The sequence below is a fragment of the Giraffa tippelskirchi genome, chromosome Y (assembly GCF_054371585.1).
Source record: "Giraffa tippelskirchi isolate mGirTip1 chromosome Y, T2T-mGirTip1v1.2.pri, whole genome shotgun sequence".
Lineage (NCBI taxonomy): Eukaryota > Metazoa > Chordata > Mammalia > Artiodactyla > Giraffidae > Giraffa > Giraffa tippelskirchi.
The window spans coordinates 12,095,104-12,104,668 of record NC_137290.1 but is presented as its reverse complement, the minus strand read 5'-3'; the positions used below and the strand labels follow the sequence as shown (position 1 = coordinate 12,104,668).

General features: G+C 38.6%; 1 pseudogene; it reads right to left on the bottom strand.

The window, feature by feature from the left end:
* Positions 1 to 294: 294 nt before the first annotated feature.
* On the bottom strand, positions 295 to 419 carry LOC145537851 (U4 spliceosomal RNA; annotated as a pseudogene).
* Positions 420 to 9,565: the final 9,146 nt, after the last annotated feature.

Below are 9,565 nucleotides of genomic sequence, written 5' to 3'. Positions count from 1 at the left end.
TAGCTATATGAGGCACCATGGAACAACAAAGCAAGTCTCAACTCTCACTTCACACAAAATTGTGCATCTCAGACCCACAGCATCTACAAATAGGTGCACAGTAGGGTTAGTAAAGCAAAGTAGAAAATATGTGTACAAGAAGAGTAGAAGAGCTAATGCTCTGTGTGTCCTTACCTTGTCTTCAGATCCCAGACAAATGCCCAAGATGATAGTTTATGGTGACTGGTGCTGGTATTCGTGGCCCCCAGAGGAGAACATTTTACCCCAAGACCCAAAAGACATGGTCTCTCTCACTCAGAGCTTTGGATAACAAAGTTTTATTAGAGTGAAAAGGGTAGAGAAATACTCCAGGTTTTCTATCAGCAATAATCGTGCCTTGGATAAACCTCATTGGCTACAATACTGCCACGCACAAAGCTAATACTCCAGGAAAAGGCACTGAAAGAGGGTATAATTTCTGTGAAAGGGGCACTGAGAGGCACTGAAAGGGGAATATTCACCTTGCTAGTTTAAGCAAGAAATCATATACTATGCTGCTAGCTGCTGAGAATAGACAAAAGAATATCTCAAGTCTGTGAAGTTTTATGAAGCACCTCTTCTACAACATACACCCTGGGATAACACCAGCACTAGATTAGTTAGGCAGAAAGTGGTTCAAACAGAGTATCTTTGGGTGAGAAATATTGTTTAAATATTAAAACAGGTTTTCAGACAAGATATATTGTTTTAGTAATAATTGTTAGCAAAGATTCTAAGAAAATATTTTCATGAGCAAGATATATTCTTTGGCTTAAAGAAGGCTACTTACAGGCAAACTAGATTGTTGGCATAGCCACACTGGGCTTAAGATAAACACGTCATAAATATCTAGGGCAAAGAATACATGGAGAAAAGTGTTTGCCTCCTCTTCGTTCTTGGGGGGTCCCTGAACTCCCTATCAAACTAAGTGCAGCTCTATCAATATGGAACAGATTTTACTACATACATTATTTAATCCATTATATTTCACAGAGAAACCAAAGGTTTCATAATTTAAATATGAAGATATGAAGTTTTTACATTTCACCTAGGAACAAATGGGTGTTTATTTTCCTTCTAAAACATAAAAATTATTCCTATATTTCACATAGGAAAATGAGGGCAGAGATGTTTCACATATGAATTATGAAGTTTTTAATATCACCTACAAAATATGAGTATTATTTAGTTCACATATGAAAATATATTTGAAGATATTCATACATGAATTATGGGTTTCCATACAAACATGAAATATCACACGCAGATTTATGGGTATAAAATGTAGCCATCTCTATTTATTTCACATGTGATATTTTGCTCCCAGATTTTCCTAATAGAAGATTAGAATTGGCTACACTTCACATTTGAAAATCTCAACCAGGATTTTCCGACAAGGAATAGAGAGTATATATATATTATAATTTTTCCCCTCAGGATATAAGAAATTCTCTAGATATTTAACACGAAAATGTGAGTGGTAACTTCCCTTGTGGAGATTTGGAATTGTCTATTTTTCACCAAATACAATCTGGAGGCTGATTGTTGGACACAAAATATGTCCAAAAAATATGTAATTCTCATTATTTCACTGACAAAATATGGATGCTATTTTTCGGTTATGACATATGGAGTTATCTCTATTCCAGAAACAAAACTATGGCTTCAGAATATAATACGTTAGAAATGGAATTCTACATAGTTCACATATAAAACTGGAGTCCTATTTTTCAATGTGAACGTTGCAATTGTATTTCTCCTATGAAGTGAGGGAAGTGAAAGTTGCTCAGTTGTGTCCGACTCTTTGAAAAGCTTGTCCGGCTATGCAGTCCATGGAATGCTCTAGGCCCGAATACTGGAGTGGGGTAGTCTTTCCCTTCTCCAGGGGATCTTCCCAACCCAGGGATCGAACCTAGATCTCTTGCATTGCAGGCAGAGTCTTTACCAGCTGAGTCACATGGGAAGCCCTCTCCTATGAAAGCATGAACAAAAATTCTGTCATGTATTAAGGGTTCCTTATATTTCATCTATGAAACACCAGGTGTAGATTTTCCTAAATGTATTGGGTGTTCTGCAGGATTTACAAGGAATATCATCACCAAGATATTTCCACAGGAAAGAAAAAATTGGGAAATTTTGCATATGAAAAGCATCGGGCAATTTTGCTGACTTGAATTATAGGATGTTCTATATTTAGCAAATGCACACTAGATCCTAAAATTTCCTACAGGAATTTTGAGAATTTCTATATTTCACATATGAAAATCTGAATGAAGATGAGCTTTTATGGAATATGAAATCCCCTGTATGTCATAAAAGACCATCGGGGCCCAAATTTTCCTGCATTAAATGAACAATTCTTTATAACATAGACAAATCTTGCTCCAGATATTCCAAAATGAACTGTGGAATCCTTGATATTTCACAATTGTAAAACAATGCCTTTATTTCTGAGAAATTTAGAATTCTCAATAATTATTTATACAGGCACCAATTTCCTACATATATTACTGAATTCTTCATATGTCACATATGAACATCAGGGTTCTGACATTTACATGAAGAAGGGAATTTTTTATATATATAGCCTATGAATATATCTGTGTTTATTTTCTTTAAAAAAAACAGTTAATACACTATATTTCCTATAGAAAATTGAGCATATAGATTTTTCCCACATAATTTGTGAAATAATTTATTTCAAATAGGAAATATGATGTGTTTTTAGTACATACATGAAATCATGCATTGGGATATTCATACATGTATTGTGGTTCTCTCTACATTACACGTGTGAAATATCAAAAGCAGGTGTTTGTGTATAAAGTGAAGGCTTCTATGTATATTATATATGAAATTTTAATTGCAGACTTTCCTCGAAAAAATTAATAATTGGCTAGAGTAAACCATAAACTCTCAACCAAGATTTTAAAAAAATATATAGTATTCTCTATATATCATATAAGGAACCATGAATACTATAACCTTATATTTTCTATGGAGTCCCATGTCACTTATGAGATTCTCTGTTCAATTTTCAAGACGCAGTCTGCAACTTTATTTCCAACGTGAAAAATCTGCCTGCAGGTTTTTCTACAGGAATTAATAGTTCTATATATTCCAAATATGTAAATAGTAACTCAAATTCTTTTACATGCAATATGGACTATTTTCATATAATTGCTGAAAATCTGGGTAGACAGTTTTCTAAGGGATATATGAAAACCTCAATATTGCTTTTATCAAAATCTTAACTCATATATTTATATATAAAATAGAGAATATTTTCTATTTCACATGTGAAAATATGGATGCTGGATTGCCTTCCTGAAATTTGAAATGATGTATAATTTATATTTGAATATGTGAGAGCTAATTGTTGTTGCCAAGCTTTAGAATTTCCTGTTTTTCACATGTTGAACAAACGGAACACTGATTTTTGGACTTAAACTATGCACTACTTGTTACTTTAGAAACGCATATATGAACATAACATTTTTGCTATGAAACACACGTTCTCTATATTTCAAATACAAAAGAAAAAAAAAAAAAGTAGGCAGTCTACCCAGGGCAAAACATGCTATTTTATATGGTCCTCATCTAAAAAATGAAGGAGAATATTTTTGATGTTAATTAAGGAATTCTGCATATTTCACATATGTAAACATGGACCACATATCTGTCATGCACTGTAGAGTTCTGTACATGTCCACGATGAAACCATAGGTATAGAATTTCCCTCACAGAATAGGATATTCTCTTGGTTTTACAAGGTTCACAATTGCCGGTGTATTTATACAAGAAATAGGAGATCTGAATAATTCACATACGAAAATTAAAGTGCACATTTGCTTCCTTCAAATAGGAAATAGCCTATACTGAGCAAATTTACACTTGTGCCCAGATTTTCTACAGAAATTTTGCAGTTCTCTACATTTCACACATAAAATTCTGAACGAAGATTCAGTTCAGTGAAGTTCAGTAGCTCAGTGGTCTCCGACTCTTTGAGACCCCATGAACTGCAGCACGCCAGGCCTCTCTGTCCATCACCAACTCCCGGAGTATACACAAACCCATGTCCATTGAGTCGGTGATGCCATCCAATCATCTCATCCTCTGTCGTCCCCTTCTCCTCCCACCCCCAGTCCTATCCAGCATTAGGGACTTTTCCAATGAGTCAACCCTTCGCATGAGGTGGCCAAAGTATCGGAGTTTCAGCTTCAACATCAATCCTTCCAATGAACACCCAGGATTGATCTCTTTTAGGATGGATTGACTGGATCTCCTTGCAGTTCAAGGGACTCTCAGGAGTCTTCTCCAACACCACGGTTCAAAAGCATCAATTCTTCGGCGCTCAGCTTTCTTCACCGTCCAACTCTCACATCCATACATGACTGCTGGAAAAACCATAGCCTTGACTAGACGGACTTTTGTTGGCAAATTAATGTCTCTGCTTTTAAATATGCTATCTAGGTTGGCCATAACCTTCCTTCCAAGGAGTAAGCGTCTTTTAATTTCATGGCTGCAATCACCATCAGCAGTGATTTTGGAGCCCCCAAAAATGAAGTCTGACACTGTTTCCCCATCTATTTCCCATGAAGTGATGGGACCAGATGCCATGACCTTAGTTTTCTGAACGTTGAGCCTTAAGCCAACTTTTTCACTCTCCTCTTTCACCTTCATCAAGAGGCTCTTTAGTTCTTCTTCACTCTCTGCCATAAGGGTGGTGTCATCCGCATATCTGAGGTTATTGATATTTCTCCTGGCAATCTTGATCCCAGCTTGTGTTTCTTCCAGCCCAGCGTTTATCATGATGTGCTCTGCATAGAAGTTAAATAAGCAAGGTGACAATATACAGCCTTGAGGTGTCCCTTTTCCTGTTTGGAACCAGTCTGTTGTTCCATGTCCAGTTCTAACTGTTGCTTCCTGACCTGCATACAGGTTTCTCAAGAGACAGGTCAGATGGTCTGGTATTCCCATCTCTTTCAGAATTTTCCACAGTTTATTGTGATCCACACAGTCAAAGGCTTTGGCATAGTCAATAAAGCAGAAATGGGTTTTTTTTTTTCTGGAACTCTCTTGCTTTTTCGATGATCCAGCAGGTATAGCAATTTGATTTCTGTTTCTTCTGCCTTTTCTAAAACCAGCTTGAACATCTGGAAGTTCATGGTTCACGAATTGCTGAAGCCTGGCTTGGAGAATTTTGAGCATTACTTTACTAGCATGTGAGATGAGTGCAATTGTGCGGTAGTTTGAGGATTCTTTGGCATTGCCTTTCTTTGGGATTGGAATGAAAACAGATCTTTTCCAGTCCTGTGGCCACTGCTGAGTTTTCCAAATTTGCTGGCATATCGAGTGCAGCACTTTCACAGCATCACATTTGAGGATTTGAAATAGCGCAACTGGAATTCCATCAACTCCATTAGCTTTGTTCGTAGCGATGCTTCCTAAGGCCCACTTGACTTCACATTCCAGGATGTCTGGCTCTAGGTGAGTGATCACACCATCGTGATTATCTGGGTCGTGAAGATCGTTTTTGTACAGTTCTTCTGTGTATTCTTGCCACCTTAATATCTTCTGCTTCTGTTAGGGCCATAACATTTCTGTCCTTTATCAAGCCTATCTTTGCATGAAATGCTCCTTTGGTATCTCTAATTTTCTTGAAGAGATCTCTAGTCTTTCCCAATCTGTTGTTTTCCTCTATTTCTTTTCACTGATCACTGAGGAAGGCTTTCTTATCTCGCCTTGCTATTCTTTGGAACTCTACATTCAGATGGGAATATCTTTCCTTTTCTCCTTTGCTTTTCTCTTCTCTTCTCTTCCCAGCTATCTGTAAGGCCTCCTCAGACAGCCATTTTGCTTTTTTTCATTTCTTTTCCATGGGGATTTACTTGATCCCTGTCTCCTGTACAATTTCACGAACCTCTGTCCATAGTTCATCAGGCACTCTGTCTATCAGGTCTAGTCCCTTAAATCTATTTGTCACTTCCACTGTATACTCATAAGGGATTTGATCTAGGTCATGCCTGAATGGTCTAGTGGTTTTCCCTACTTTCTTCAATTTAGGTCTGAATTTGGCAATAAGGAGTTCATGATCTGAGCCACAGTCTGCTCCTGGTCTTGTTTTTGCTGACTATATAGAGCTTGTCCATCTTTGGCTGTGAAGAATATAATCAATCTGATTTTGGTGTTGACCATCTGGTGATGTCCACTTGTAGAGTATTCTCTTGTGTTGTTGGAACAGGGTGTTTGCTATTACCAGTGCATTCTCGTGGCAAAACTCTATTAGCCTTTGCCCTGCTTTGTTCTGTACTCCAAGGCCAAACTTGCCTGTTACACCAGGTGTTTCTTGACTTCCTACTTTTGCATTCCAGTCCCCTATAATTGAAACCATGAACTTCCAGATGTTTAAGCTGGTTTTAGAAAAGGCAGAGGAACCAGAGATCACATTGCCAATATCCGCTGGATCATCGAAAAAGCAAGAGAGTTCCAGAAGAATATCTATTTCTGGTTTATTGACTATGCCAAAGCCTTTGACTGTGTGGATCACAATAAACTGTGGAAAATTCTGAAAGAGATGGGAATACCAGACCATCTGACCTGTCTCTTGAGAAACCTGTATGCAGGTCAGGAAGCAACAGTTAGAACTGGACATGGAACAACAGACTGGTTCCAAACAGGAAAAGGAATACCTCAAGGCTGTATATTGTCACCCTGCTTATTTAACTTCTATGCAGAGTACATCATGAGAAATGCTGGGCTGGAAGAAACACAAGCTGGAATCAAGATTGCCGGGAGAAATATCAATAACCTCAGATATGCGGATGACATCACCCTTATGGAAGAAAGGGAAGACGAACTAAAGAGCCTCTTGATGAAGGTGAAAGAAGAGAGTGAAAAAGTTGGCTTAAAGGTCAACGTTCAGAAAACTAAGGTCATGGCATCTGGTCCCATCACTTCATGGGAAATAGATGGGGAAACAGTGGAAACAGTGTCAGACTTTATTTTGGGGGGCTCCAAAATCACTGCTGATGGTGATTGCAGCCATGAAATTAAAAGACGCTTACTCCTTGGAAGGAAGGTTAAGGCCAACCTAGATAGCATATTGAAAAGCAGAGACATTACTTTGCCAACAAAGTCCGTCTAGTCAAGGCTATGGTTTTTCCAGCAGTCATGTATGGATGTGAAAGTTGGACGGTGAAGAAAGCTGAGCACCACAGAATTGATGCTTCTGAACTGTGGTGTTGGAGAAGACTCTTGAGAGTCCCTTGAACTGCAAGGAGATCCAGTCAATCCATACTAAAGGAGATCAATCCTGGATGTTCATTGGAAGGACTGATGTTGAAGCTGAAACTCCAATACTTTGGCCACCTCATGCGAAGGGTTGACTCATTGGAAAAGACCCTAATGCTGGGTAGGATTGGGGGCAGGAGGAGAAGTGGACGGTAGAGGATGAGATGGTGGGAGGTTATCACCCTCTCGATGGACACGTGTTTGTGTATACTCCGGGAGTTGGTGATGGACAGAGAGGCCTGGCGTGTTGCAATTCATGGGTTTGCAAGGAGTCAGACATGACTGAGCAATTGAACTGAACTGACCCTAGGTCTAGCTTTAACTCATGGTTTCATATTTCCAGAGAAACCTAATTTTTCACACTTTAAAACTCATTGGGCAAGGTCTGTGTTTCACTGGTACGATTATTCGGCTACAGTATTTGTTCTGTTTCTGGGAACTACAGATGGTATGCTACAAGTTGATGCTCTGACTAACTTTAGCCTACACGTTTTACAAGATGCTCAAAAAGCTATTTCAGCTCTTAATGCTGAATGAGTATGAGTTAGAAAGGTGTTTTTATAAAACAGATTGACGTTAGATATTCTAACACCTGAACAAGGAGGAACTTGTGCCAAGATTTATATCTAGTGCTATACATATATATGAGATATGAGCACTAATGTTACTCATTTTACCAAACACATGAATTATTCAGGCTGTGGATACTCCTGAAGCCTCAGTTGCCTCATTCTGGGAGATGTTAACTAGTTCCTCACGGTGGAAATCTAACCTCATTGCAATAATTCTGATTGTTCTGTTTTTGCTGTTTGCTCCGTGAATCTGTAACTGTGTAACTAGATTTCTTTCTACATATATGGCGGGCTTTTAAGTTAAAAAGCATTACTCAAAGTCTTGCAACTGCCAAAAATTCTTCCATCTACTACTTGAGGTCCCTGGATCAGAGACCCTCAATATGAGGGATAGGAGAATGTGTTGCATCAACAATTTTGGGACATCACTATTTATCAACTCAGAAGCAGTTATGGAATGAGAACGATGCCATTTTCACTAGGGAACACAATCGTCCTAAGAGTAAAGGAAGAAAAGAGAGGGTGACAAGCAGGAAGGCTGAGTCCACAGCAGGGGAAATAGACTGCAAGTTTCAGGTTTTTTCTCTTTCTCTCTCTTAAGTGGGAGGAGGAAACAAACTACAAGTGTCAGACTTTTTTTTCCCCTTCTCTACACAAAATTAAGTTTCTTTTAAAATTCTGTGTAGCTGTGACTCATGGTTCTACCACAACTTAAGTTTTCTCAAACCTTGAGCTAATCAATGTGTTTTTCTTATGGAAATGCTTTTCTCAAGCTATGTTAATGAACTATGTATTTACCTTAGAATCTGCCTTTCTTCAAGTTCCACATAAGACTCGGAACAAATAAAGGCTTGACAAACCAGTATGCTTTACTCAAGGAAATGTTCTCCTAAGCAATGTTATAGAAATTACGTGTTTGCTTGGAAATTGACTTTTCTTCAAGATTTGTGTCAATTGTTTTATGGCCCAGGATGACACATCCTTTGCCAATGCTATCTCAAAATGCAGGTTGTGTTTGGGGGGCCTGGTGCAACTCTCTCAGGTTTGAAACACATCCTTTCTCTAGTTAGCAGATTACTAATAGGTATATGCTGCTGCTGCTGTTGCTAAGTCGCTTCAGTCGTGTCCGACGCCGTGCGACCCCATAGACAGCAGCCCACCAGATTCCGCCATCCCTGGGATTCTCCAGGCAAGAATACTGGAATGGGTTGCCATTTCCTTCTCCAGTGCATGAAAGGGAAAAGTGAAAGTGAAGTTGCTCAGTCGTGTCCGACTCTTAGCGACCTCATGGACTGTAGCCTACCAGTCTCCTCCGTCCATGGGATTTTTAAGGCAAGAGTACTGGAATGGGGTCCCATTGTCTTCTCCAATAGGTATATAACTCCTTGCTAAAAACTAGCATGAGGGAACTTTCTGCCCCCTTCTGATGTCTATGTCAGAAGCTTTCTCTATCTCTTTCCTACTTTAATAAAACTTTACTACACAAAAAGCTCTGAGCGATCAAGCATTGTCACTAACCCTGAATCAAATTCCTCTCCTCTGGAGGCCAAGAATCCCTGCGTCTCCAGGGCTCATAGCAGCAATCTTTCAATATGCAGATGACAACATCCTTATGGCAGAAAGCAAATAGGAACTAAAGAACCTCTTTTTTAAAAATTTATTTTAATTAATTAATTTATCTT